The sequence below is a fragment of the Balaenoptera physalus genome, assembly GCF_965194825.1.
Source record: "Balaenoptera physalus genome assembly, chromosome: 6".
Classification (NCBI taxonomy): domain Eukaryota; kingdom Metazoa; phylum Chordata; class Mammalia; order Artiodactyla; family Balaenopteridae; genus Balaenoptera; species Balaenoptera physalus.
The window spans coordinates 81523336-81549850 of record NC_138885.1 but is presented as its reverse complement, the minus strand read 5'-3'; the positions used below and the strand labels follow the sequence as shown (position 1 = coordinate 81549850).

Here is a 26515-nt window from a genome sequence, read left to right as displayed (position 1 = left end):
ATGCTGCTCTGGAAGTTGCTCTCTCTTTATATAGTTCATGAAGCACTGGAAGGGTTTAGCTAACAGCCTCATCATATCAGGAGACTTCAGTACTTTCTTGGCAATTCTCCTAATTCTCACATATTTTCGGCCCTTTGTCTCTCGACCTGTTCCTTGCTTAGCCTAGTAAAGTTACTGTTTTCGTTCTTTTAATGCTAGGATGAGAAAATGGAATTCTTCTCGTTCGTGTATAAGCCAAGGCATTGGGGTTGACAGGGTAAAATAGGCAACAGGGATAGAGTGAAAGATGACAGATCAACATCAACACGCAGTGGACAACCAAATATTTTTCTGTAGATTACAGTAATTTGCGGGGGGTGGGGGGGTGACTCAGGATGAAGTGAGGCTTGTAATTAATTATGGTTTAAGTTATGAAGCTGTAGGTCAGACTCTTGTTCAGCTATTTGATATAAGCAAATACTAGCAGTCACATTTTATGGGGAAATGTTTCACCTGACCTAAGTACATAGGAATATTTACTGCAATTCTGAAAATAATTTGAGATTACTAAGCTTCCCCTATCCTTTTCGCTGAGAAGACACCCACCCCTCGCCCGCCCTGTTCCCACACCATCCTGCAAAAATACTTTTTTCACTTCTCAGGATCCTGAAATTTAAGAATTAAATATTTTATTCTTTGCATATTGTTTACCTAAAATTTATATAACTCAGGAATGATAACAAGTGAAGCTTTGTCAGCTATTTATACATGAAAGTGAGTCTATCCCATCATTTCCTGGAGCAGGTTTAGGTGAGGGGTGGGAGGCTGGTTTGACAGTGAGGGAAGTTATATGGTGGGAGGCACTAGGAAGGCACATGGGGGGATACACCTAGGGAAGGTCAGGCAAAGGGAAGGGGGCTCTGAAAACCAACGCAAGCTACTTGACGATTTGCCCGGCCAAGCATCAGCCTAACATGATCTTGGTCTGGCTTCTTTCCTGATCCTTGTAAGAAATGGTAGATGTCTGAACAAGCTAAAAACCTAAATAACAATTGATGTGGCACTCAAGAGCCACACATCGTTACACACTGTTTAGTAACATAAATATTATTCTGTATAGTTCCATTTATTCAAAGCTTTTAAAAGCGCACTGTATTGTCAGGTTACTTAAACGGCCCGCATGGTATTACCTTCTTGTCTGATGAGGGTATATTAATGATATGCAAATTTTGCTGTATACAGGCAATGCATATAGTTACATTTTCTGAATTTCCATATTTCGAGCAAGTTTAATTTTCAGTCAGGGCACTTTACACTGTATTTAATAACACTGTTATGATTAAAATTGGTCAATTAGTTCAACCAAACAAATGATTAATTTAGTAGAACATTATTTCAATTTGGCTATTTTATTCTGTTGCTTAAAACAATGTAAACAAAATTACCAAAACAAAACCAAAATCCCAAACAAATACTAAGCCTTCCAGTTAACTCTGTCAAAAAAATTTGAGGCATTAGAAAACAGATTATTGGGGCGGCGGGAGGAGCGGCAGCGGCCAAGCCCCCCAGCTTCGCGAAGGATCTCGGCGCGCCGCGGCCCCCAGGCACCCGGCACACGCCCAAGAGGAAGGTCAGCTGCGCCGAGGGGGCGGCGAAGGAGGAGCCCGAGAGGAGGTCGGCGCGGTTGTCAGCTAAACCGGCTCCTGCGAAAGTGGAAACGAAGCCAAAAAAGGCGGCAGGAAAGGATAAATCTTCCGACAAACAAGTGCAAACAAAAGGGAAAAGGGGAGCAAAGGGAAAACAGGCTGAAGTGGCTAACCAAGAGACTAAAGAAGACTTACCTGCAGAAAATGGAGAAACTAAAAATGAGGAGAGCTCAGCTTCTGATGAAGCAGTAGAGAAAGAAGCCAAGTCTAATTAATATCACACACCTGGTCCTATCAGGGGTCCCTGTTTCCCTTCTTGTACAATCCAGAGGAATATTTTTATCAACTGTTTTGTAAATGCAGGTTTTTTAGTAGCTCTAGAAACATTTTTTAAAAGGAGGGAATCCCACCTCATTCCATTTTTTTTAAGTGTAAATGCTTTTTTTTAAGAGATGAAATCATTTGCTGGTTGTTTATTTTTTGGTACAACCAGAAAATAGTGGGATATTGAATATGGGAGGCTTTGATTGTCTTGGGTGTCAGCTTAACATTCCACAGATGGAGGGTAGCTTTTATATCCTATAATACAAAGCATACTAAATGGCAGTTTGGAGTCAGTTGTGCATTTAATGTCTTAAACACTTTAAATTACTTCTCTTCCGATGTTGTTTTTGGTAGAATTGTTTCCTAAAGCAAACCACTCACCTCTTGATCTTGGCTCTCCTGGGCAGAATTTTGTGCACTCTGTAACATCTTTGGTCGTGGTAGTCCAGTTCTTCTAGTAACTGTTAATGTGCTGTGAACGATTGACAATTTGAGTATGTAGTGTATATGATATTAAATTGTGAATTAGTGGGACTTACGATGTAACAGCATATCAATATTTGAAGATATTGGTACTTGATATCCTGTGAAGGAAAATTTGCCCCTAAATTTTAAGCTGGAAAATCACTGGAATAACTGTTCAGAAAAGAATCACAACTACATGATTTTTTAGATTTTTGGTACGTATGTTGAGAATTGTGTACAAATTGAAATGTCTGTGTACTGATCCTCAAAACAACCAATAAAATCTCAATTATGAAAGAAAAAAAAAAAGAAAACAGGTTATTGGCAACAGCAATGTGAATTTTTGTGAATCCACCAAGAGTTGAAGCAATTTGATTATGATAACTTGGCTTTAAGAATTGGTTCTTAAAATATATATATATTTATAAAAATTTCCCTCTGTAATGGAGAATAACTTGTACAGTTACTGAGGATTAAAATGTCATTATACATTTGTCCAAATCCATAGAATGTACAACACCGAGAGTGAACCCTAATATAAACTATGGACTTTAGGTGATAATGTATTAATGTAGGTTCATCAGTTATAACAAATGTACCACTGTGGTGGGGAATGTAGATAACGGGGACCACTATGCATGTGTGAGGGCAGGAGGTATATGGGAAATCTTAATACCTTCTGCTTAATTTTGCTGTTAACCTAAAGCTGCTCTAAAAAATAAAGTCTACTGAAAAGAAAAGAAAGAGAAGAAGCCTGGACTTCAGAGTGTGGACTTTTCACCAGGGAGGCAGTGATAATGGAAATCTCCCCATCCCCGCCAAAAGTGATGGTATGTGAAAGATTAGCATCCTTAGTTTGAGAGAAATAAAACAGAAAAGTAATGTTTGCAGTTGATGAGGAAAGCTTAGAAATGTCTGGCTAAACTCTTTAGGTATCAAAATAGAATTCATTGATTTACTAGGTTGTCCCTCATTTATCAGTTTTACCTCATGGTCCAGATTACTAAAGATAGATGGCCACCTAGAAAAGAAAGAGAGAGTGGGAGAGAGGGAGAGAGAGGAGAGAGAGAGAGAGAGAGAGAGAGAGAGAGAGAGAGAGAGAGAGAGAGAGAGAGAGAGAGAGAGAGAGGAGAGAGAGAGAGAGAGAGAGAGAGAGGAGAGAGAGATGGGCATGCATAGATTTTGGATCTGCTCTGTCTGGCTCTGCCTGGCCTCCCCCATACCTGTCAGCCTGGGGTGGACAGAAAAACCACTGCTTCTTTCATGGGGACAGGATACTCTCTTGCTGCTGGCTGCCTTGTTGGGAGGTTTGCCAGTTTCACTCCAGAACATGGACCATTTGTTTTTGCTGGTAAAGAAATTTTGAAAGAAACAAACTATGATTCCTTGATTTTGTTAAAAATAGGGTGCTTGTGGTGGTAGTTAAGTTTGGCAGTCAGGGAGGGTTGAGAACGATATGTATGTCCTGTATGTCTGGGCTAGAACCTTGCTCTCAGTTGTGCAGTGTTTGCTGAATAGGATTCAATATGTAACTGACACAAGCAAATACAGATAATCTTCAGAAACTTAAACATGTTTTAAAAGTAAAATAAGTTAGTCTTTGACCCTAGGATACTACTGAGAGTCAGATCCCAAGACCAATGTGTTTTAGCTGCAAATAGATCAGGTCTCTGAAGCTATGAATGGACAATAAAACCAATACATGCATACACACATACATATGTGCATACACGCCTATATACACATCTGTATATGTTCCAGGGTTAAGGATTTTAAAATAAATATGAATTAAAGTGACAAATACATAGCTATTTCCTTGTTTAAATTCTTTTATATTCCCATTAGTTAACATAGTAAAATTGAGCATCTTTCCAGCAGGTACCCTTTTAGTACTTTAAAATAAAAATAGTTTGATGTATTAAAAATAATTTCACATAACATTTTCAGCTTTACTCTGCACAGGGAGTTTACGTTAGCATGTTTAATGTCATCCCTGTTTTGAACTCTTCAGAATTTAAAAAATACATATCTGTCTTAGAGGCCATTATGCATCAGTTTATTTGTCTTATATAACTCATCTTAATATTTAACTTGTACTAAAATAACTTATTAAGATTATTTAATTTGCTTGGGAAGACTGATACACAACAGACTTTTTGGTCTTGATGTCTTGGCACAAAGCATCCATAGTTATTACTATTGCATAATTAAGCATACTTCCAGAAATATGACAATGTACAAATTGGAGTAATGCCAAAATTATGTATTTAGAGATTGTCTCAGAGAATAAAAACCAATCTTTCCCTCTAACACCAATTATCCAGTGTTCTTACACACTGAATAAATAACCAAATTGATCATCCTCAACCTTGAATTAAATTTGGAGAACTCTCATTTTTACAGGCTCATCGGGCTTTCATTTTCGTCTTTCAATGAATTTGCCTATGCTGAGCAGAGACATTTGAATCTAATAAACAATTTGTCAAGTGCATTCCCTTGCACTGGGATAGGATTTTTGTTGTTATTTAATTTTTTCTTTTAATCAGCAGCTTTGTCCTGGGTTGGTTAGGATCAGAGCTTTGACCTACTGGTTTGACCTGAAGCCTGCACAGTTTTATAATTATGATGCGCGTATCTATGCAGAGGCAAGGAGCTCATTATTGTATTTATTTTTAGAATGTATATGTAATAATCAGGTTTATGAAGAATGCAATGATTCATTGGCTACTGATAGTTTCTTTTTGTAATAAATAATAATTTATCATGATTAAATGGGATTAGGATGTTGTTGTTTCCCTAGTTTATAAAAACACAGTAAAGAAAGAAAAACAAAATAAATGTAAAATAAACTTTAATAAGTATAAGTTACTCAAAAAGCATTTAAAATAGTTCATGTGGAGTTTAAAATTGCAAAATGCTTCATTATTTATACTTTTGGGGACATTTTTTCACCAAATTGCCAAAATAAATCAGTTATTTTTGTGATATTGCAAGCATTATTGAGAATGTGTTAATATTTGGCAGCATTAAATATATAAATCAATCTTTAGCCTTAAATAAAACTAAGCAAAATGACCTTGTGAACAGATGGCTTAATAAAAGAAGAATAATTTTTACATTTTCCTCAAATCTTTTGCCCATAGCATAATTTTTACCTGAAATTCACCCTACTTTCATATCCCAGCCTCTTATGCTTTTAACAAGTGCCAAGTCTTTTTCAAGGCCTTTCCTATATCTTTCTACTTTATGTAATTTCCTTCTTTGAACCTCTAGTCATTATTTGTGTACTTAAAAAATACTTTTATTAATTCTTTATCAGTTACAAAGGCTTTCAATTTTAAGCAACAGAGACTCTGATAGTGGCTTAAAAAGATAGGGTTTTATTTCTCTCACATGACACAAAATCTGGGAGGAGGTTGCTGAGGGCAATATGTCAGTATCTCAGTGGTGTCAGCACCAGCATCACTGTGATTCTCTTATTCTTTCCCATTTGATTCCAAGATGGCTGCCACAGCTCCGGGCATCACTTCAGCTTTCAGTGCAGGAAGGAGGGGAAGGGCAGCTGCTAGTCATATCTGGCTTTCCTTATATTAGAAAAGGAAAAATTTCCTAAACACACCCTACAGACTCCTTACATTTCATTGGCCAGAACTGCGTCACATGGCTACATCTCCTTGTAAGGGACTTTGGGAAAGTGAGTCTTTAGCTTTTTTTGTCTTTGTTGTAAAGGATAAGAGGGTTGGGAACCAAGAATAACTGTCGTGGATGGTAATCTGTGTTTAGTCATTCTTGTTATCTTTGTATTGATGATATATCTCCTACCTATAGACGTCACTCCACTATTATTTATTGAGATAAATTATTTTTGTATAAGAACCATGAACTTTTCAAAAACACTTTAAAGTTTATTAATTTATTTGGGATAAGTTAATCGAAGTTTAGGAAAAATTCATAGTATGTTGATTGAAGGTATTTAATCAATATTAATTGAATATCTATAAAACAAAAAATAGTTCTGGCAATGTTCTAAGGAATCACAAGGAAGACATAGCTTCCTATGAACATTCACATAAATATTCATAAATGTGGTATTCATAAGCGATTTTGATGAAGTGCAGGCTATTTTTGCATTTGATCTTGTTAAGTTTCATCCTTTATGTTTCCCTCCTTTGGAAGGCCAAGAAAGAAGAAGCAATAATTAGAGGGGGTAAAGCATTCATCTCTTTTTTTCCTAAATTAATGTATGGGTAACAAAATAAAATTTTAATCCAGCAAAGTGTGTTTTAATCAATAAACAATGAACAACATAACAAAACATGTATTCAGTATTTTATTTGTAAATACAAATTTACAAATAGTCTGTATTTTGAAATAATTTATACTTTTGGGGGAATTTATTAATTTTGATGTATGAGACAGAGAGAAGGAAAAGAGAGGTTGATTTTTGTTTTTGTCAATCATGGAATTTAAAATTTTTTTACAACAGTTATGAAGATCTATATTTAGTCCTTTTCAAATTTCCAACAAAAGTTCCTTTCAACTTTTTTCTTTTCCAACTAATGTCCTCATGTTATATGCTTTAAATATAGGTGTTTCGTTTTCAAAATGATCATTGTTTTATGTTAAATACAGAGCTGGGAAGACAATACTAATATATTTACATGTAAAGGGCCTGTTAGACATAACCATTTTTTGAATCTGTTATTGGTTCCTGCTTTCTGCTTTTTTTGGTTTTCTCTTAACATTTTTCCTCTTTTCAGCACTCAAGACAGGTAGATTTGCACCAGTTGTGAAACTGGACCTCAGTGTGCTATCGTAACAAATGACCCTCAGTGGGATGCCTGGAAATGGCTGAAGTACCAGTAGCCAAGACTGGCCTGTATTTGAGCAGGAGAAGTACAAGGGGTCCTTGAGTGTGTCCTGTTGATGGACCCCCCTAACTTCTCAGGTGCTAGAAGAACTGAATGAGTTCAGTGATTCCCGAGGACTTGGGTTTCTTTCATTGAGTGTGGATGTCCCCTGGTGATTCTGAGCCACCTAAGTACTAGAATTGACCTATGTCCCCAGGGCTAGTAATGGTCCAGAGATTGAGAATCTCTGGATAATGGCAAAAGGTTTCTTCAGATTTATCTGAATCTGGATACAATGAACAGAGTTAAAGTCTTATTGACCTTGAACTTAATAGTGAGTGTAAGGGCCTCCACATTATTCCTTTTTATCTAGAACCCCTTTTGATGAAAATATTTTATTAATTCTGAAAAAGGTAAGAGACCAGAGAAAGGCTTTAAAAATTATTACAGTGAAGCCATCTGGAACTGGGTAAAGTAATAATTCCAAATGAGAGCTATAGATATATTTTTAGTCCTTAAAATGTGTCAAGGTTTTAGAAAAATATTAGGAGTAATTTGCCATTATTGGAAGTGCTTTCAAGATTAAAAGCACTTTGGTAAGTACAAAGAATGAGTTCTTTAGTTAATAAAGAGTAATTTGGTACTTTTATATGAAGACGTCAATGCACATTAGATACATTAAACATTCCAACAGGCAGCCTCTTTCCTAGATGACTGAATGGACAGAAGTTGACTCATGAAAGTTCACAGAACAAGTTGCCAACATAATTTGAATTTCAGTCTGTGACTTATTCCCAATCCAGGTAGCTACCTATGATTGTTCACCTATAAGGTACACATTTATTAATTAATCAGCCAACACTGATCCAGTAGTGACTGTGTATCAAGCACTGTAGTAGGTGCTGAGTTTCTAAAGATGAGTAATACCTAGTTCTGCCTACAAGAAGTTCATAGACGTTCTGTGTTCACCTGATCATCTTGCAGCCACCCACATGGTTATCATGGAAGGGGCAGTGGCCTCCTTGGTTTTACCCTGGCCTTCAGCCTGGGAATTTGTCATGAAATATACCTGAGAAATATGTTTTAGAGCTAGACTTGCTTAGACTATTTGTGTATTGTACATAAAAATACAATTGTGCATGGATATTTGGGTGAGACCATGACTTTTTTTGATGTGAATATGTAGAAATGCCCTTTTGGAAGTTTTCAAATATTAAATTATTGGCAGATCAAATATACTATCACCTTTCTTTTAAACTTTCTTTTCTTCTTTTCATTGAAATACAAACGTTCCTCTGCTCTTGAGCCAGTTAGTTCTAAGCCAGTTGGTTCTTGCCACTGGTATGCTCCCCAGGTTGGCTTCCTCTCATAAATTTATTTTATGTTTGCTTCTGACTTTGAAGATCAAGCGTTCTTAGAAAACTTCTTTTTGCTGTTCTGTGTAATAGGTAATCCAGTGATCACCTGTTAACTTCTTTGTCTTCAAGACGCAGATTCCTAAATGTTAGAATGAAAGAGACCCTAGAAATGGAAACTTCTCAACTTTCATATTCCCTCAGACCCAAATTTATTCCTAAGGATGCATTATGTCTCTTTAGTTTCCATTAAAACTGGGCATAAACTTCTCAAAAGAATGAGAGAAACAGCAACAAGCAACAATCCCAAGGTAGTAATTCTTATTGCTCATCAACTTTTCATATTATATGTTGATACTATACTATATTCATAGCCCAATTAATATGGTTTTTAAAGAGATATCTGGAATAGATTGGTAGTTGCTAGAGGCAGGGGTGAAGGGAATCAAAATATACAAACTTCCAGTTATAAAATAAGTAAGTCATAATATACAGCATGGTGGCTGTAGTTAATAATACTCTATTGCATATTTAAAAGTTCTGAAGAGAGTAGATCTTAAAAGTTATCACCTCAAGAAAAAAATTCTATAAGTATATATGGTGATGGATGTTAAATAGATTTATTGTGATGATCATTTCACAATATATACAAATATCGAATCATTATGTTGTACACCTGAAACTAGTATAATGTATGTCAATTATACCTCAAACCCCATTAAATCCACAGAAAAGTAGTGTTCAAACAAAGATATTTGGGGTGATCTTTACCACTATGTTTCCTATTAGCAGGGATAATTAAGAGAGATGATTATATAGTTACACATGTCTCTGGAATGTGTTTTGAACTTATATTTTATTGTATTTCTTGCTGAAAATCTACAACAATTCAGATAAAATAATAAAGCTTTACCATGAAGCTATGACTCCTAAAATACAGAAATTGCCCACTTTTCATGACATGGGCTTTTGCTTATTTCCTTGCTTTCTACCTCATGTTCAGGATGACCAGCATCTTCACTTGTTCTAAAGAAACATCAGCCTAAGCAGAGATGATTTCCTCCACTCCCATCCAGATGACTTGCTGTTGGTTCCCCCTTCCATGTTTGTTAGGAAGGTTAATTACAATTTTTACTCTAAATAGTGGTAATTAAAATTTTTTCCCTTAGATTTTGGTAGGCTGTAAAGAAGACTACTGAGGAAGCAATTAAGCAGGAATATAGTATCATGAAGCTGTGGAAAGAAAAAATGTGTGCTGCTATCAAAAATAGGAACAGTTAACATTTATTCATATTCTTTAATCACAAATTTATGCTATATTTGAGTATTCTTCATGTTTGAACAGAGGATTTTGCAACTATACTTCTTTTCCTCAGTATTGAATTTCTTCCATTGAAATGATCTAACCAGTCAACAAACTTTTCTCTATACCGTGCCTGTCTAGACATGGCTCACTTATTCCAGTGAGAAGGCAAATACACTGGACAATTTCATTTGTTTTCACTAAGCAGATGAAATTCTTCCCCTTTACGTCTCTTCAAAGTGTATATCCTTTGAGTTCAGAAAGGAGAACAATCCGCATTGTTTATTTCTTAGATTCTCAACATCATTCATTTTGAAGACAAGGGTCAGCTAGCCACCCCTGGAATCTACGCTGCGATAACTGATGCTGCTCAGGTGAAGGACCTCTTGCGACTTCATGTTGTTCGTTTATAAGAATTCTCACGGATGTAAGAAACTGAAGTGTTTGCTTAAAATAGCCCCTTGGACTACTTTAACTTCTCCAAGTGTTTTCTTTATTTAGGCAATATCTAGGTATTGTTCCCTTTAAGAGGGAAAGACAAACAGTGTCTTTTATACAGTTTCAGATCACTTCATGTCATACAATAAATATCAATAGTAAATAACGAAGCTATTTGACAGTTTTAAAAATTATGATTAATAATGCATTCATTCTAAAAGTATTTATTGAATGTCTTCCATGTGCCCAGACGGCCTCAGTTTGAAGATTCTAAGTATTTCTATGATCGTTAATTTCATAGACTACTGATTATAGGCCATAGTGTAGTCTTTTCTATTTAGGATCCAAAGTAGGCAGGAGATCAGGATTTTTCTGGACTGAGGGTACAGTCCAGAGCCTCATACGTAGTGTGTGCTCAGTAGATGTTAGTTCTCTATCTCTATCCACCCCTCCACACTTTTCTTCTCCGGAAGTATAAGGGATCAACATCCCAAACCCTGAGTTTGTCATAGTGGATGTAAGCTTCATAGGGGTACAGAGCTTGTCTATTCTATTCACTTCTGTATTTCGGAACCTGGAGAATGCCTGCCACCAAGTAGGAGCTGCCTAAGTGAGTGTCCACAGGCAGCAAGGATGGCGCTCCGCAGCGCTGCTCAGGACCTGTGGGAGCAGCTCTCCACTCCCCTCCGCCCCACCTCAGTGTAAGCACCAGGTCCTCTTCTTTCTTCTCCCAGGTTCTTTGGTTGCCTCAAGGTTTACGAGGTAAAAACTACTCTTTATAGTGAGATTGGCAAGCCATGCCTCACGTTTTTCCTCAGTTTACCTCTTGTTTCATTGCTCTCTGTTTTTTTTTTTTAATTTTTATTTATTTTTGGCTGTGTTGGGTCTTCGTTTCTGTGTGAGGGCTTTCTCCAGTTGTGGCAAGCGGGGGCAACTCTTGATCGCGGTGCGCGGGCCTCTCACTGTCGCGGCCTCTCTTGTTGCGGAGCACAGGCTCCAGACGCGCAGGCTCAGTAGCTGTGGCTCACGGGCCCAGTCGGTCCGCGGCATGTGGGATCTTCCCAGACCAGGGCTCGAACCCGTGTCCCCTGCATTGGCAGGCAGACTCTCAACCACTGCGCCACCAGGGAAGCCCTGTCTCTGCTTTGATTAATTTATGTTTATTTCTTTAACATTGATAATATAATGGAATACTCGAGGCCCCATTCCATAGTCTTAGCTCCTAAAAAATCTTCTGACTGGAGTAACAAAATTTAAATGTCTTGTTGCTCAAAGACAAAAGTTAATCATAGGGAATTGTTCTGTGCTTACACTTTGTTGGTGTTTATTTTCAGTTCATCTATTAAAGATCAGGAGGATTATAAAAGAGAAGCAGGCACCTCAAATTTAACTTTTAGTCATACATTCTGTGGAATTACAGTGGTTCCAAGGGATGCATGAAAACTCTTATTACACTGTGTGGTGAGTTTTAATTACTTGCAATCCAATTATGTAGTACTTGCAAAAGAAATTCACCCTTACAAAGCTGATATCTTGGGTATACAACACTGCTTCTAACCCAGTAATATAATAGTGTGAGCACAAAATTGCACACAATCTGTGCACCCTGAATAGTTAAGCTGTTTCATACTATCTGTACTCTGTGGATGCTAGGTAGATGACAGCTTAGAGAATCACTCACCCATAGGTGATCTGAGAAGATATAATAGATTCTGTTTCCAGTTCTTTTTTGCTATCTTAATTCTCAAGAGAGAACTGCACTGTGTACAGAGTTGCTGAGATTGTGCAGGTACTACCTGTGTGGTGATATGGTTGGTGAGAATGTCTATTTCAAGCCAGGTATAAGAAGGTAGAGCATATTAGGGGATCATTACTGGTCAAGCGTTTAGTTTCTTAGTGCTCAGGTCTAGAAACTTAGTAAAATGCTCCCCAAGAGATCTAAACCTCAATTTCCTTGTCTGTAAGATGGGTATAATCATCATGCTTACTTCATGGTTTACTGTGAGAATTAAATGAATTAGTATATGTAAAGTATTTAGAGGAGTGTCAGGTACATAGCAAGTGCTCAGTGTTACCTATTATTATTGTTTATTATTATAAGTAGGTTATATTTGCTAAACTCAAGAGATGCTGGTTTCTACCACTGTTTTAATTTGCAGAGAGGCATATCCTTTCTAGGGAAAAGAATACTCCCTATTACTCCCTCTGTCCAGCACTATGTGATCTGTGATATTAAATTAGTAAATTCTAGATTATGTGGTGAGAATTAAGTGAAAGGAAAGTGAATTGGATGGCTTTAAAGGATTTTTTGAGTAAATGTGGCAAAGGCAAATTATTCTCATATCTACTATTGTGATCTTTCTCGGGCTACCAGTCAGGTAGTTCTCTTTTCCTTGGATGGTGCTGACAATCAATCTCTCTTTTCCCTCCTTCCTTCCTTCCTCCCTTCTTTCCTTCCTTCCTTCCTTCCTTCCTCCCCTGAGTAGGGGCAACTCCTTTCCAAGGAGGGTGTAATCTCCCTCAACAGCCTTTCCACCCCTAAGACAGCCTCAGATATTTCTAATTAATTATGATTAAGTATTGTATTAGCTTGCTAGGATTGCTGTAGCAAAATAACACAAACTGGGTAGCTTAGAACAGCAGAAATTTGTTTGTCTCACAGTTCTGGATGTTAGAAGTCTGGAATCAAAATGTCAACAGGGTTGCGGCCTTCTGAAGGCTGTGAAGGAGATTCTGTTCCATGCCTCTGTCCCAGCTTCTGGTGGTTTGCTAGCAATCTTTGGTGTTCCTTGGTTTGTAGATCTCTGCCTTCATCTTCAGGTGGCATTCTTCTTCTTGTGTGTCTATGTCCAAATTTACCCTTTTTATAAGGATACCAGTTATATTGGATTAAGGGCCTGCTCTACTCCAGTATGACCTCATCTTAATTACATTTGCAATAACCCTATTCCAAAAAAGGTCACATTTTGAGGTACTGGTGATTAGGACTTCAACATAGGAATTTTGCAGGGGTGGGGGGGTGCGGGGGAGGACGACAATTCAACCCATAGCAATCATGATCCTCAGATCCCATTTTTAAATGCTCACATGCAATGGGACCTGTTCCTTGGGTTTGTGCCTTACTTAAAAATTATGTAAAGAAAAATTCACCAACCAAAAACGAACAAATGAACCCACCCACTGCCAGCCAGGGATTTTAAAGCTCAGTTGACAAGTTGATTGAGATAGGCTTCATTTCATAAGCACAGGTTCAGAAATGACATTCTCTTACATTCTTACAAGGATCTAACACCCAGTAAGTTGTAGTGTGAAAAATAAGTTCTAATAAAAGAATGAGTAAACAGATAAAAGAGAAAAGAACCAAATTTGAAAATTTTCAGATTTTATATAATCTACTTGCTAGGAAACTATAAGAGTGCCACCCAACCTGTATTCTGTGGAATTGTTCCAATCTTACCACAAAAATCTTACATTCTGTAAACTTAACTTTCATATCTGAAAAGTTTCTGATAACTTTCATATATTAACTTTCATATGTAGTACATGCTTAGTATGTACTAGAGTGGTAAAACAAGTTAATGGTTGATGATGACTTATATTACTACCTCTTTTTTGCCTGGCACATAGTGTAAAAAGTGTGGAAGGTCTACTGATGAATAACTGAAGATATTTTTAGTAGTTGCCTTTTACAGCATATAACATTTAAAAGTAAATAACCTTTAATTGGCTATTTTTTAAAAGGTAGAGATGAGATGAGTGTTTTGGTTCGATAGCCAGGCTTCCTCTGATATATGTCTGTTTTTAATAAAATTTAAATACAGATACCTTTGGAAGCTCAGTTATAATGGGAAATGAACAAATTAAGTTTTTTATCCTTTTATCCAATGTATAATCTTTAACACTCATTAAAAATTACTGGAAACAAGTGCTTTTTTTCCCTGAGGAGACGTCTTACTCTGAGACATCTTACTATATAACACAGGCAAGTTTTAGTATTTTTGATGTTTGATACCTGTCACCTAAAACAGTATATCTGAAAACTATGCAACATTTTTCTCACTAGTAATAATAGTCTGGAGAATCTCACAAAGCAGTAAAACCCTATTAAGTCATAGCTCCTACATGGACTACTAATTTCTAAAACTCTGTACTTTTTGGTTTAAACTGAAAACAGTATTTTGAGACCAAGCTTGTATTTTCATAACCAATTTAACTAAATTAAATTTCAAAAGGTTGGATTCCACTTTTTTGAGGGCTTCTATGATACTGTATACTAGATATAGTATCTAAGGCTTCTACGATACTAGAAAACTTTGAATTTTTCACCTTTTGATTCATGATTTTATTCTTGTGGTCACTAATTAGTAGGGCAAACACAAACTCAAGATATTCTTATGCTCACAATAAAAGACAAGTTTTCAGAATCAGTTCAGATCTTAATTTATTTCTATTTGTTGGAATAGATTTCATTCCTTTTATGAAGGCAAAAAAGCCATCGAAATACACTTCTTCAGAAATGCTAGCAACATCACAGGTACTGATGAAAAATCCGAAGGATTATTAGTCCTTTTCTTTGAATTATACACAATATTTTAATTAAATTATGTAATTAACATTAACAAATTAATTAACATTGCCTTAATTTTCCATTCAGCTCTATCAGTGGTAACTAAAAGCACCAATTTTATGTCTAGTTATAGCCAAGGAATATCAACAAAACACTGAGTTTTTTTTTTGTTTGTTTGTTTATATTCTATTTATTTATTTATTTATTTATTTATTTATGGCTGTGTTGGGTCTTCGTTTCTGTGCGAGGGCTTTCTCTAGTTGTGGCAAGCGGGGGCCACTCTTCATCACGGTGCGCGGGCCTCTCACTATCGCGGCCTCTCTTGTTGCGGAGCACAGGCTCCAGACGCGCAGGCTCAGTAATTGTGGCTCACTGGCCCAGTTGCTCCGCGGCATGTGGGATCTTCCCAGACCAGGGCTCGAACCCGTGTGCCCTGCATTGGCAGGCAGACTCTCAACCACTGCGCCACCAGGGAAGCCCAAAACACTGAGTTTTAACAAGCCCTGAAAATGGTTCTGATACAACAGTAATTTTGAGGATAGCAAAAGCCATTTTCACCCTCTTTCTTTTTCCTTGCTCACAGAATCCCTATTTAGATCTTAGTTGGAGATCCAATGATCTCAGGGAAAGTGGTTCTAGTTTCTGGCCTAGGAGTGAGCAGGAAACCCAGTTCTGACCAATGGAGTATAAGGGGCAATTCCCTAGGGGTCTCCTGTGGAATATTTTCCTCTCTGATAAGAGACAGGGTACTCAGAGAAGCTCTCTGCCCTGTACCACTAGCTATATCTGTTCTTGAACATGGTCATGGGAGGACATGATGCTTGGGACTCCTCCAACAATCTTGCCAGCCAGAAAAGTCCAAGAGACTCTCAGAGACTCTAAACCTGACATCATAGGGCTGCTGAGCCAACATACCTGCAACAACCTTTCTCCAAATTGTAGGGGGGAAAAAACCTCATTTATTTAAGCCACTATTGGGTAGTATTCTGAGTATTTTGACTTGGCAGCTGAAAGCATTACTAACTGATATAACCAGGCATTTGTAACATATAGTACATTACCAAAGCGTACACATGGGATTCTTAATGGCATCCATTTGCCCATTCATTCATTCATTCCATCAACAAACATTTCTTAAGCAGCTGCCATGTGATAATCACTGTGCTAGACACCAGAAACACAATGTTAAGCAAGACAGACACGTCTTCCTGCAGTTTGGGTGAAATGGCATGAGTTATTCAACTCAGTGGCTAACGTATAAACCCCCCTTCTCACCCCTGCTTTTAGGACAGGTTGTGTGTATGTGTTTTACACCCCACTTCCTGTTTGTGAAGTTATCCAGGAAGTTTGGCCAGTCAGCACTACCCAATTCCTTAAAAGATCAGGAGGAAGCTTGGTCCAAACTTTTTCAACAATTTCTAACCCCTAAATTAGGACTTTAATATGTAAACATGAAGATTTAAAGGAGGAATGATTGAAGACAATGAAATTATAGAGGATGGAGATCAAGTGAGCATGAACTTAAGAACGTTTGGGGACTCTAATCAGGGTTCTTTTCTGAAAGTTTGAAAATGAACTTTTAAGGCAAATAAAATACTGAGTGTAAGCAAATGGAATATTTTTTCAGATAGGGAGTGATGATAAATTCATGTTACAAAATCAAAACACAGATTGAGGAAATGTGGAGATCAGTGAAGAGATGGCTCTAACAGGTTTCTAAGGTGTCTGTCTCTAGGTTCTGATGAAGTAATTGACATTTGAGGCTCACCATGTACCAGGCACTATGTCTGTTGCATCTCATTTATGCCCTACATTGACTATGGAAAGAGACATTACTGTCTCCATTTTACCAAAAAGGAAGCTGAGGTCCAGAGAGTTAGGTAACCTCATCACATAGTTAATAAGAAGTAGAGTTGATTGAACTCAGGTTTGTCTAGTGTGGAACAGTGTGTCCTCCTGCTATGCCTTACTACTTCCTTAAAGACAAAGAGGCAAGCCACTATCATCTTCTACAAATTATCCTTTTGTCCCAAAGTTGGAGACTGAATCTTGGATCCATGGACCATTAGGTTAATTCCATCTGGCATTTAGAGTCTTGTTCTTGGGAATAGTTTAAAAAAGTGTCGTAACTTCTTAACAGCAGAGCCAGCAATTAAAATTTAAGTTCAAAGGATCTGGACTAAATATCAGAAGGATCTTCTTTCCTCTTTTAATTTCAAAATAAATGGATTTCAGTAGAGACGTTTCCTTTCCCTTGAGGAGGTGATAGTTATACGGGATAATTTGAACAGTAGTTATACCCAGAGTTGACCTGGACATATATAGACAAAGGGAAATTTATCAGAGAGATGTTTTGACCAGTAATCCTTATAAACACCCCAGAAATGGTTACCCACTCTTTTGTTTGTTGAGCCATCAGTTTATATATAAGGCTAGACTTTCAGATTTAGTTGTGTAAGCCTAACTGTCTTTTTACAGACATGAAAGTATTTTGAACTGGAAGTATCAAAACAACTATTTTGATCTTTTTCTACATGAAGATAATAGCTACTTAATTTGACCAAAAGGCATAGTTAGGGAACTTCTGGGACTTTTGTCCCATGGGGGTCTTTATATACTATTATGGTTTGCAAAGCAGTTTGGAACAAATAGCATTGATGAGCCAAGCAGTCTCTGAAATAGTGAACAGGAGAAATCAGGAGAGTTGTCATATATTGGGTGGGCCAAAAAGTGCCTTCGGTTTTTTTAAGTAAAATAAAAGACACATTTTTCATTTTCACCAAGAACTTTATTTAACAACGTATTCACCCTTTTGTTCCACTACCTTCTGCCATTTTTCAGGTAACTTCATAACTCCTTCTTCCCAAAACTTTTTATCTTTTTGAGCAAAGAACTGTTCCAGGTGCCTTTTGCAGTCTTCCAGGGAATTGAAATTTTTTCCATTAAGAGAATTTTGTAAAGACCGAAATAAATGGAAATGTGAAGGTGCAATGTCTGGTGAATACGGCGGATGAATCAGAACTTCCCAGCCAAGCTGTGACAGTTTTTGTCTGGTCATCAAAGAAACATGCGGTCTTGCGTTATCCTGATGGAAGATTATGTGTTTTCTGTTGACTAATTCTGGATGCTTTTCGTCGAGTGCCACTTTCAGTTGGTCTAATTGGGAGCAGTACTTGTTGGAATTAAACGTTTCATTTTCCTGAAGGAGCTCATAATAGAGGACTCCCGTCCAATCGCACCATATACACAGCATCACCTTCTTTGGATGAAAACCGGCCTTTGGTGTGGTTGGTGGTGGTTCATTTTGCTTGCCCATGATCTCGTCTGTTCCACATTATTGTACAGTATCTACCTTTCATCTCCCGTCACAATTTGTTTTTAAAATGGAATGTTTTCATTACGTTTAAGTAGAGAATCGCATGCGGAAATACGGTCAAGAAGTTTTTTCTCGCTTAACTTATGTGGAACCCAAACATCAAAGCGATTCACATAACCAAGCTGGTGCAAATGATTTTCAAAGCTTGATATGGATGTTTTGAGTATGTCAACTATCTCCCGTGTGGTATAACGTTGATTGTTCTCAATTATTGTTTCATTTGATCGCTATCAACTTCAACTGGTCTACCCGACCGTGGAGCATCGTCCAGCGAGAAATCTCCAGCACGAAACTTCACAGACCACTTTTGACACGTTCCATCAGTCACAGCACCTTCTCCATACACTGCACAAATCTTTTTTTGCATTTCAGTTGTGTTTTTATCTTTCTTGAAACAATAAAGCATGATATGCGAAAAATGGTGCTTTTTTTCTTCCATCTTCAGTATTAAAATGGCTACACAAAAATTCACCAATTTTGATGTCTTTTTTTAAAATGCATGCTGATATGACAGCTGTCACATACAATCTAACAAAATTGTTTTGAATGAAGTTAACGACAATTAAGCGCTACTTTATCCATCTTACGGAAAAAAACCGAATGAACCTTTTGGCCCACCCAATATTTTTACTTTAAAAAGTGTGAACAGTTTGAAAGAGAAAATATGCCAGATTTTCCGTGGGGCCATATAGCACAATCAAATAAAGATAAATACCAATGTAATATAATTCATGAGATTTCAGTGAGGAATTATTTCCTAAGTATTTATTCACCAGCTTAGTATAAACTCACAATAGGTAAATAAATACACTTAATTTGCTATGATTACAGTCTTGTTTGAGCTGGTCAACTGCTTAATGAGACTTTTTTTTTTCAGTAGACTGAAGAGATTCCTATGACACAAATATGAACCTTTCCTAAACCATTTTATCCTTATTGTTTGACCTTAGCGTAGATGGTCCACCCTCTGAAGAGCTGACACAATTAATCATCATTCTACGTCAGTCCACTTTACCTTAAAGGGCAATTGATTGCTCATACGAAGAAAAACAAATTAGGCATGTCTAAGTAATCGGTACTAAGAAGAAACAACTAAACTCATTTAATGATACCTAGATCCTCATAAACTGATAATTGTAGCCTAGGTGTTTTTCATTTGCAGTTTTAAATTAGTCAAAACATTAGTGTCTTCTAATGTGACTTCTTAGGGATGCATCTTAATGCTAAGAACACAAAGTAAATTACTAAAAGTACATACCTTGTGACCACAAGAAATGGGATGCTGAGCTTGCCACAGCACAGTAATTGGCCATTAATGTCTATCAGAAGGAAAGGGTGGGGATGGAAAAGGGAAGACTCACAGTCAGTGTTGATGGAGGGTCAGGTGAAACTAAGAAAACAATCCTTGAAGAAGCTGAAGTCAGCCTAAGCTGTACTTCCAAAATCAAATGAAAACTAAAAGTTCAAGGACACATTCTTTGAGAGTGATAGCCTTGAAAATATTTTTGTCCACCAGTTCTAGCAGCATATTTTATGTATTTTTGAAAACCAGTCTTCACATGTAAATGCAATGTTCTTCAGGAAGCAAAACTTCAAATACCCATTGTTACATTTCAGATAGCTGATGGACTAAACAATTCAAAAAAAAAATTAATTAAGTGCAGAGCACCAAAAGAGTTACCAAACCAAGGTCTCTTACTTGGTGATACTATTTTCTAGCTTATGAATATTTGGGCCTAGTAGATAAATAAAGTAGTCTAAAAATAAACAAGGATCATTTGTTCCTTTAATGAATACCTCAAAATTCCCCAGAGGTATAATAATGAAATCAATTCAAGTGTAATATCAAAGATAGAAAACTATCATCCATTTTCCTCTTAAAAAATAATACCATATATGTGGCAGAAAAATTTATTGAGGTTTATTTTAAACGCATTATTGCAACTCAGATTTTTTAAAAGCTTAATTAATTAGTATTTTATGGATCACTGTCCTTGAAGATAATTTACAGTTAGTCCTGTGCAAAGGTTGAAGTGGCATAAACTGATAAAAGGAAACCTTCCTGTGGTTGAAGGAATTAAACCACAGAAAGTTTAATCTTTTTGTTTCTGGATATATAGGAAATACATGCTCATTATAAAAGTATGTAAGTAATTACATGCTCATTATATGGAAAATTATTGAGAGGAAAAGAAAAATCACTAAAGCTAACTACTGTTATTGAATCACAGACAATTTTGATGAATTTGATCTCAGAGATCAACTAAAGCACTCATTTACAAATAAGAAAACAGACCTTAGATAGAGGTAAAGTAAGTTGCCCAAGGACACAAGGCTGCTTATTAGCAAAGATGGAACTTTGTCTCCTGATGTCTAATCTGAACCTTGTTTCTGATATACCATGCTGCCCACTCTCTTTCTCCCTGCTCTTTTGTTCACTTTTATCTTCAGCCCCTTAAGTTCTCCTTAACCCAGTCCCCTTTCCAAACCCAGAATATCCTTCATTACAAGCCCCATCACTCAAAACTTTTCCTGCTTCCAGAGGGGCATGTACAGTGTGTGTGTGTGTGTACATAGGCAATGGACTTCTGGGATTGACTTGATGTATGACCTCCATGATCAAAAACCTTCTGCAGTTATTAGAGGATTAAGTAAGAAAACATCAAAGCACATTGTAGACTAAAGAGACCTGTGCAAATATTAATTAGTATTCTCCTAGGTAGAACATTTTATAAATATGAAAAATTATTCTCAAAAATACATTTCTTCTGCCACTATAGAAAAACCCCAATCTCCTATACCTGATACTGAATCTGTATCTATGTTGCTTTCCAAGTAGCTTAAAAATAACCTCTTTAATCATGTAAAATCTATACTGATTAAGCCCCCTTTTAAAATTCTATTTCCCTTTACAGTTCCAAGAAATTCCTTTAGACTATTTTTGAGATAACATTTTTATAAAGCCCTGACTTTCAATACTGATTACAAAATTCAGCAGTACGCAGTCTAAAAATAAAAACGGAAACCCCCCCCAAATATTTTATTTTTATTTTAGTCTCCCCTTTTCATACCTAAAAGTATAAAACTGAGCTTTTCACCAACCTATTTACTGTTATTTTATCCATCTTATAGCCACACAGTGCTCTGAAAGGGGAGCTGTACTCTCAGCTGGACTTGGGCAGTGGGCACCATGCGAAAGAATTCCAACAGCTCCTGGTATTAGGTGGTTCACACCCCACCAAAGAGATGGAATTACCCCCAATTCATCCCCCCCCACACTGTTTTACAGTGGCCTCCACCATCAATACTTAGTTCTAAGTCCCTACGGGTGCCCGAGTCCCTGTCATCTCTAAGGGAGCCAACAGGAAGAAAAAGCCCTATTTATGCTTATTGGCATCACCTGCGTTGTCCCAAGCTTATTAGGTGGTGACGGGAAGAATAACAAAGTGGAAGGAGCAAGGGCTTTACAATCAGTCGAGTCTAGGCTTGAACCCTAGCTCTACCCCTCTCTAACTGAGTGACCTTAGGTGAGTTATTTAACCTCTCCGAGTCTCCAGTTTCTTTATGTGTACAATGGGAATAATAATAGTATTACTTCATAGGGGTGTTGTGAAGATGAGACAAGATAATATCTCATAAGCCCCTTGTTTAATATCTGCCACAGTGCTCCACATACATGGTGCCTTTTGTTATACATGCAGCTCAATGCAGGTAACAATGCAGTAAAACTTCTGGCAGACATCCTTGGGAGGACCTTCTTATTGTATTTTTAATTATCCTTAAATGATGAAATAATAACTCTAGTCAGTATTTTCTAATTGCATCAAAGAAGAGGGCTGTGTTCAGGGCACATGATAAAGGTCTTCTTTATCATATTAGTGTCTTCCTTATTACAGGGTCTGTGTGTGCACAAATTCAAGGGACCCAAGATGAGGGATACCATTAGTCAGGATTTTATGGCTGTGAGACACCATTGTCTTTTACTATGCTGCACTCATAATTGACATGTTGTAACAATTGGGCATCTTATGAAACTCTTAGGGAACAAATTAACAGTATGGAAGTAGTATTTACTGAAATAAAAAACAAACAAAATAGAAGAGCAGGACAACGATCACATCAGTAAAAGATTGGAGTGAGGAGGGAGCTGGAAAACAGGGACTCTTGCACTGGACACATGGACTATGTCACAAAGGGAACATTAAGGAACTCTGAAATTTTTGCTAAGAGTCCAGAATGCAAGCTTCATGCATAAGTGTATGGCCAGCTTAGTGGGAATCATCTTCAAGGTGCTGCTTAGAAACAGGGATGCAGTGTGGAGTGTCTGAGACAGATGATTAAGGATATGAGCGTGTGTGACCCGGGAACTCTGCTCAGATGGGTGAGGCCCTCTGTGCTGTGAGGGGCTTGCAAGCAAATGGTGCAATTGAAACGGGCACCAGGAAGATCAATTAAAATGACTGAATACCAGAGAAATCCATCCCTGTTTTTTTAGCCTGAGGAAGGCAAGGCTGGGTAAGGCCAATCAAGGTTTGGAGAATGTGAAGGGAATATTGTGGTGATGCTAAGTGTCTGTCTTCTGTTTCTAAAGACAGCATACAAGAGAATGGGCCTTACATTGTAACGTGAGAGAATTAGATTAGACAGCAAAAGAAACTACCTATGGCAAAAGTTGAGAGACTGAAACATTTACTAAATGAAATTTGTATGTTTTTTCTGGCTGCACATGGAGAAACTAAACAGTAAATTTGGTGCCATGATTTTTGAGTTTTCAGTGAGTGTGATGGACAAGATGTCTCTTTTCCTCTTTCCAAATTCTCTTTCTTTTTTTAAGATTTTCTGTCTACATTTATCCCAATGACTACTACTACTGAAAAATGGCAAACTTTCCATATATGAATACATTTATTTTTTTAAGAAATTGAGGTAAACTTCACATAACATAAAATTCACCATTTGAAAGTATACATTTCAGTAATTTTTAGTACGTGCACAATGTTGTACAACCATCACCACTGTCTAGTTCCAGAACATTTTCATCACCCCAGAAGGAAACCCCACACCCATTAAGCAGTCTCTACCCATTCTCCTCTTCCCCAAACCCCAGCGCCTGACAACCACTCATATGCTTTCTGTCTCTATGGATTTGCCTTAGGAATATATTTCTTTTGGAATCTTCTGATTCTGCATTTAATTTTACAACTAGAGGCTGCAGACTACTGAGTGTATCTCTGTGTGTGTATGAGAGAGACAGAGAGAGAGGGAAATGGAGAGAAAGGGAGAGAGAGATGAGAGGTCAGCATTCATGAGAACCTTTGCAAGGTCAAATCTATTTGAAATATTCAAACAAAATGCAAACGTAGAGGATACTTATTTTTTAATTAGATGTCCATAACTTAAATTAGATGTCTGAAGGTAAATTTCTCAAGGATCCAGTCAATTACAGGTTGGAGAATTGTCAAACAGTTCTTGAGATATGCCTGCAGCATTGAGAAAGGCTTTTGAATGGCAACGTGGCTTCATCACTCCTATGTTAGGCTAAAAACTTTCAAACCCGACAGAAGCTCTGTCCTGGATCTGAGCTCTTCCTGTAACAGCTGATGATAACCCGATTATTTTTCTTTAGAGCAGTGTAGTGGTGACCATTGCTTAATCCGCATTTATTTGTCCTGGTGAGCACATCAGATACAGCAGAGGAAACTTAGCATGCCTGACAGGTAAGTGAAAAAGCAACTTAAAAATAAAATAATAAACCTCTTTTATTTTGCAACCATAAATACTTATTAATTTTAAATTAAAATGCACATTTTGTTCTGGCTGGAATTTTTTAAAAGTTAGTTAACCTATTTAACTTAAAAACTTGGAGAATGGACTAGAAAATGGTTTTTAGGACATCTGTTTTTTTTGTAAACTGATTTAAAACTTGCATGGCTTCCTTAGTTATGATTACATTGACGGGAAGGTTGTGTTGTCTGAGTTCTGGAAAAAATACATATGACTTTTGAAAGTAATCTTAATTTTCAGCCAGTCAAGTAATTCCTCAGAAGGAAGAAGAGCCAGTTGGGTCTTGTGATTTAAGAGGTGCTTTGTAATCTAGACTGTCAAGGCCAGGAGATTACTGTCATTTTGCATTTTGCGCGTATTTTGAGGATTTTTTATTCCATTTTCATTTTCAATTCCTTTCCTTTTTATAAGCCCCAACAAATATATCTTGACTTCTCCCATTAATAAGGACTTAGGATTCCCCTGCCAAAGCGCAAACACATTACTAGTTTTGGTGTTATGGATCTTGTTTTCTTTCCAAATTTTCTTTTCCACAAGCTTCACTATAGTCTCCCACCTGTTCTTTTTGCCACCATTCTCTCAGTTTTGGCTTCTGAGGACTCTTTGGTGACAATGGAAAACAGAGTCTCCACATTACATTTTGAGATATGCATGACTTAGCTACTATTCCCACAAACATTTCTCAGACAGTGTGGACCGGAAGTAATTTTTTTTTAACCAACTGAATCTCCTTTAAGCTACCTGGAAGTTGGGGGCAGCACAGCACTCCCCTTATGGCAAGTAAAAATTAATGTAAAGCACTTGGAGGTCCTTGTTGCTGAGATATTCTGTGGCAAATATCATTATCTTTTGTGCCTTGCTTGAGGACCTATCCACAAAATTCATCTCCAGTAAGCGATTGCCATAATGTGGAGGAGTTTGATTCCTCTGTTCCCTCCTTCTGCAGGTGCCTCATATGAATGTGCCTTGGTTTACTTCTCAAGGACATGTGGGTACATGACCCTGTTCTCCAACTTCAGACAACAAACCAAATTTCTCCAGGAGAGAAGAGAAAGGACTTGAAAGTGCTGTGAAAGAAAGGAAAAAAAAGAAGGCTTGAGAAGGATAAAGGCAGTTAACAGCAGTACCTAAACTGTAAATCCCCTATCTCTGACCTCCAGACCACATCCCAACTGAATCCAGCTGCACCCCGCCCCTCGAACTCTGTGGCTCCTGATTGCCAGTCTAGATACAGGGCATATATTCCCGTGTGTCTCCTTTCACTACTGGGTGTCAGTCCGGCCTGTGCTCAGCGTGTGGAATCTCGTTGGAGTTTCAATGTGTAGGATCCAGTCCCCCGGTTTTGAGGAGATTGAGAAGGGTAAGGTAACCAGGGGGGCTATAGGGACTCCAGAGGTTCTGGCACAGAGGTGGTAGGGGTGGAGGTGGAAAAGTCAAGTAAGGTTCAAGTCTGGTCTTCTTCACAGTCGTTCACTCGCCCCTCCAGGGGGCCACCGAATGGCTTTATCTGGACAGGGACACAACTGGGATAACCGGTATTCCTGGTAACTGCCTGTGCGATACTAAGCCACTTGGGAGGAGAGGTGGGGAAGGGACGCGTGGGTGCGGGCGAGGGCCAGAGAGCGCTGAGAGAGAAGGATGGTTGGTAAAGGAAACGCTTGGGCTGCTTCCTCCTGGTTGCATCTTCAGGAAGGATTTGGAGACCCTAGCTCTGGGCTAGAGCTGGGTGCCCGAGTCGCTGCGGGACTTAACCTTTCCAAGGCTCCGTTTACTCCTCTGAAGAGGGCTGAACTCTGATCTTTGCGCCCCTTCCTGCCCTTTGATTCTGGCTCTTTGAGGGAAGCCCCGCTATGCAGTCCTGGGAAGAAAAGACATTCTCTGCCGCAGGCGGGCCGGAATGGGAAGGCCAGGAAAGCGGCCACTGTGACACGGATTATATTTATTTAGATACCTATATTAAAAATGATTTTCGTTAACAAAACAAAACAAAAAGGATGTTCCCCCACCCCTAAGCCCGGGCTGGCGCTTTGCACGACGACCGTCGGCGGCCGCCCTCTCCCCGACTGGCCAGGCAGCTGGTGCGAAGAAGCGCGGCTCGGCCCCGGGCTTGCCGCTCGCCTCTCCCCGCCGCCCCGCCGGCTCGGCGCGCGGTCCTGCCCTTCCCGGCCGCCCGACCTCCCCGATCTCTAATCGCGGCCTCCCGGAGGGCGGAAAACCCGGCGAGCAGAGTTCATCCGGCGACTGTCCCCGCAGGCCCGCGGGTTGCTCGCGGCCAGTCGGACCCTTGCGCCGCGGGCGGGTGGCGACTCCTGGGAAGGGCGTGGAGGGCGGCAAGGCCCCTGACCTCGCGCTGCGGGGACGCCCAGATGGCCCAAAGAGGGAGGGGCGGCCCGAGCGGCGGCGGCCGGAGCTCCGCCCCAGGCCTCGT

The 26515-nt window shown here is 38.3% G+C and overlaps 2 long non-coding RNA genes and 1 pseudogene across 3 annotated transcripts in view; 2 read left to right on the top strand and 1 right to left on the bottom strand.

Moving 5' to 3' along the window:
• Positions 1-26515, top strand: part of LOC309663463 — a 320115-nt gene that overhangs the window by 235102 nt on the left and 58498 nt on the right. The gene's annotated exons all lie outside the window — the stretch shown is intronic.
• On the top strand, positions 38-3468 carry LOC309662908 (non-histone chromosomal protein HMG-14 pseudogene; annotated as a pseudogene). Its single transcript has 2 exons — positions 38-89; positions 1491-3468. The product of its transcript is annotated as a non-histone chromosomal protein HMG-14 pseudogene (transcript).
• LOC309663416 lies at positions 23664-26418 on the bottom strand. The gene is made up of 2 exons (XR_014265251.1): positions 24829-26418; positions 23664-24013 (listed from the first exon to the last, which is right to left on the bottom strand). It is a non-coding gene; the product is annotated as an uncharacterized lncRNA (long non-coding RNA).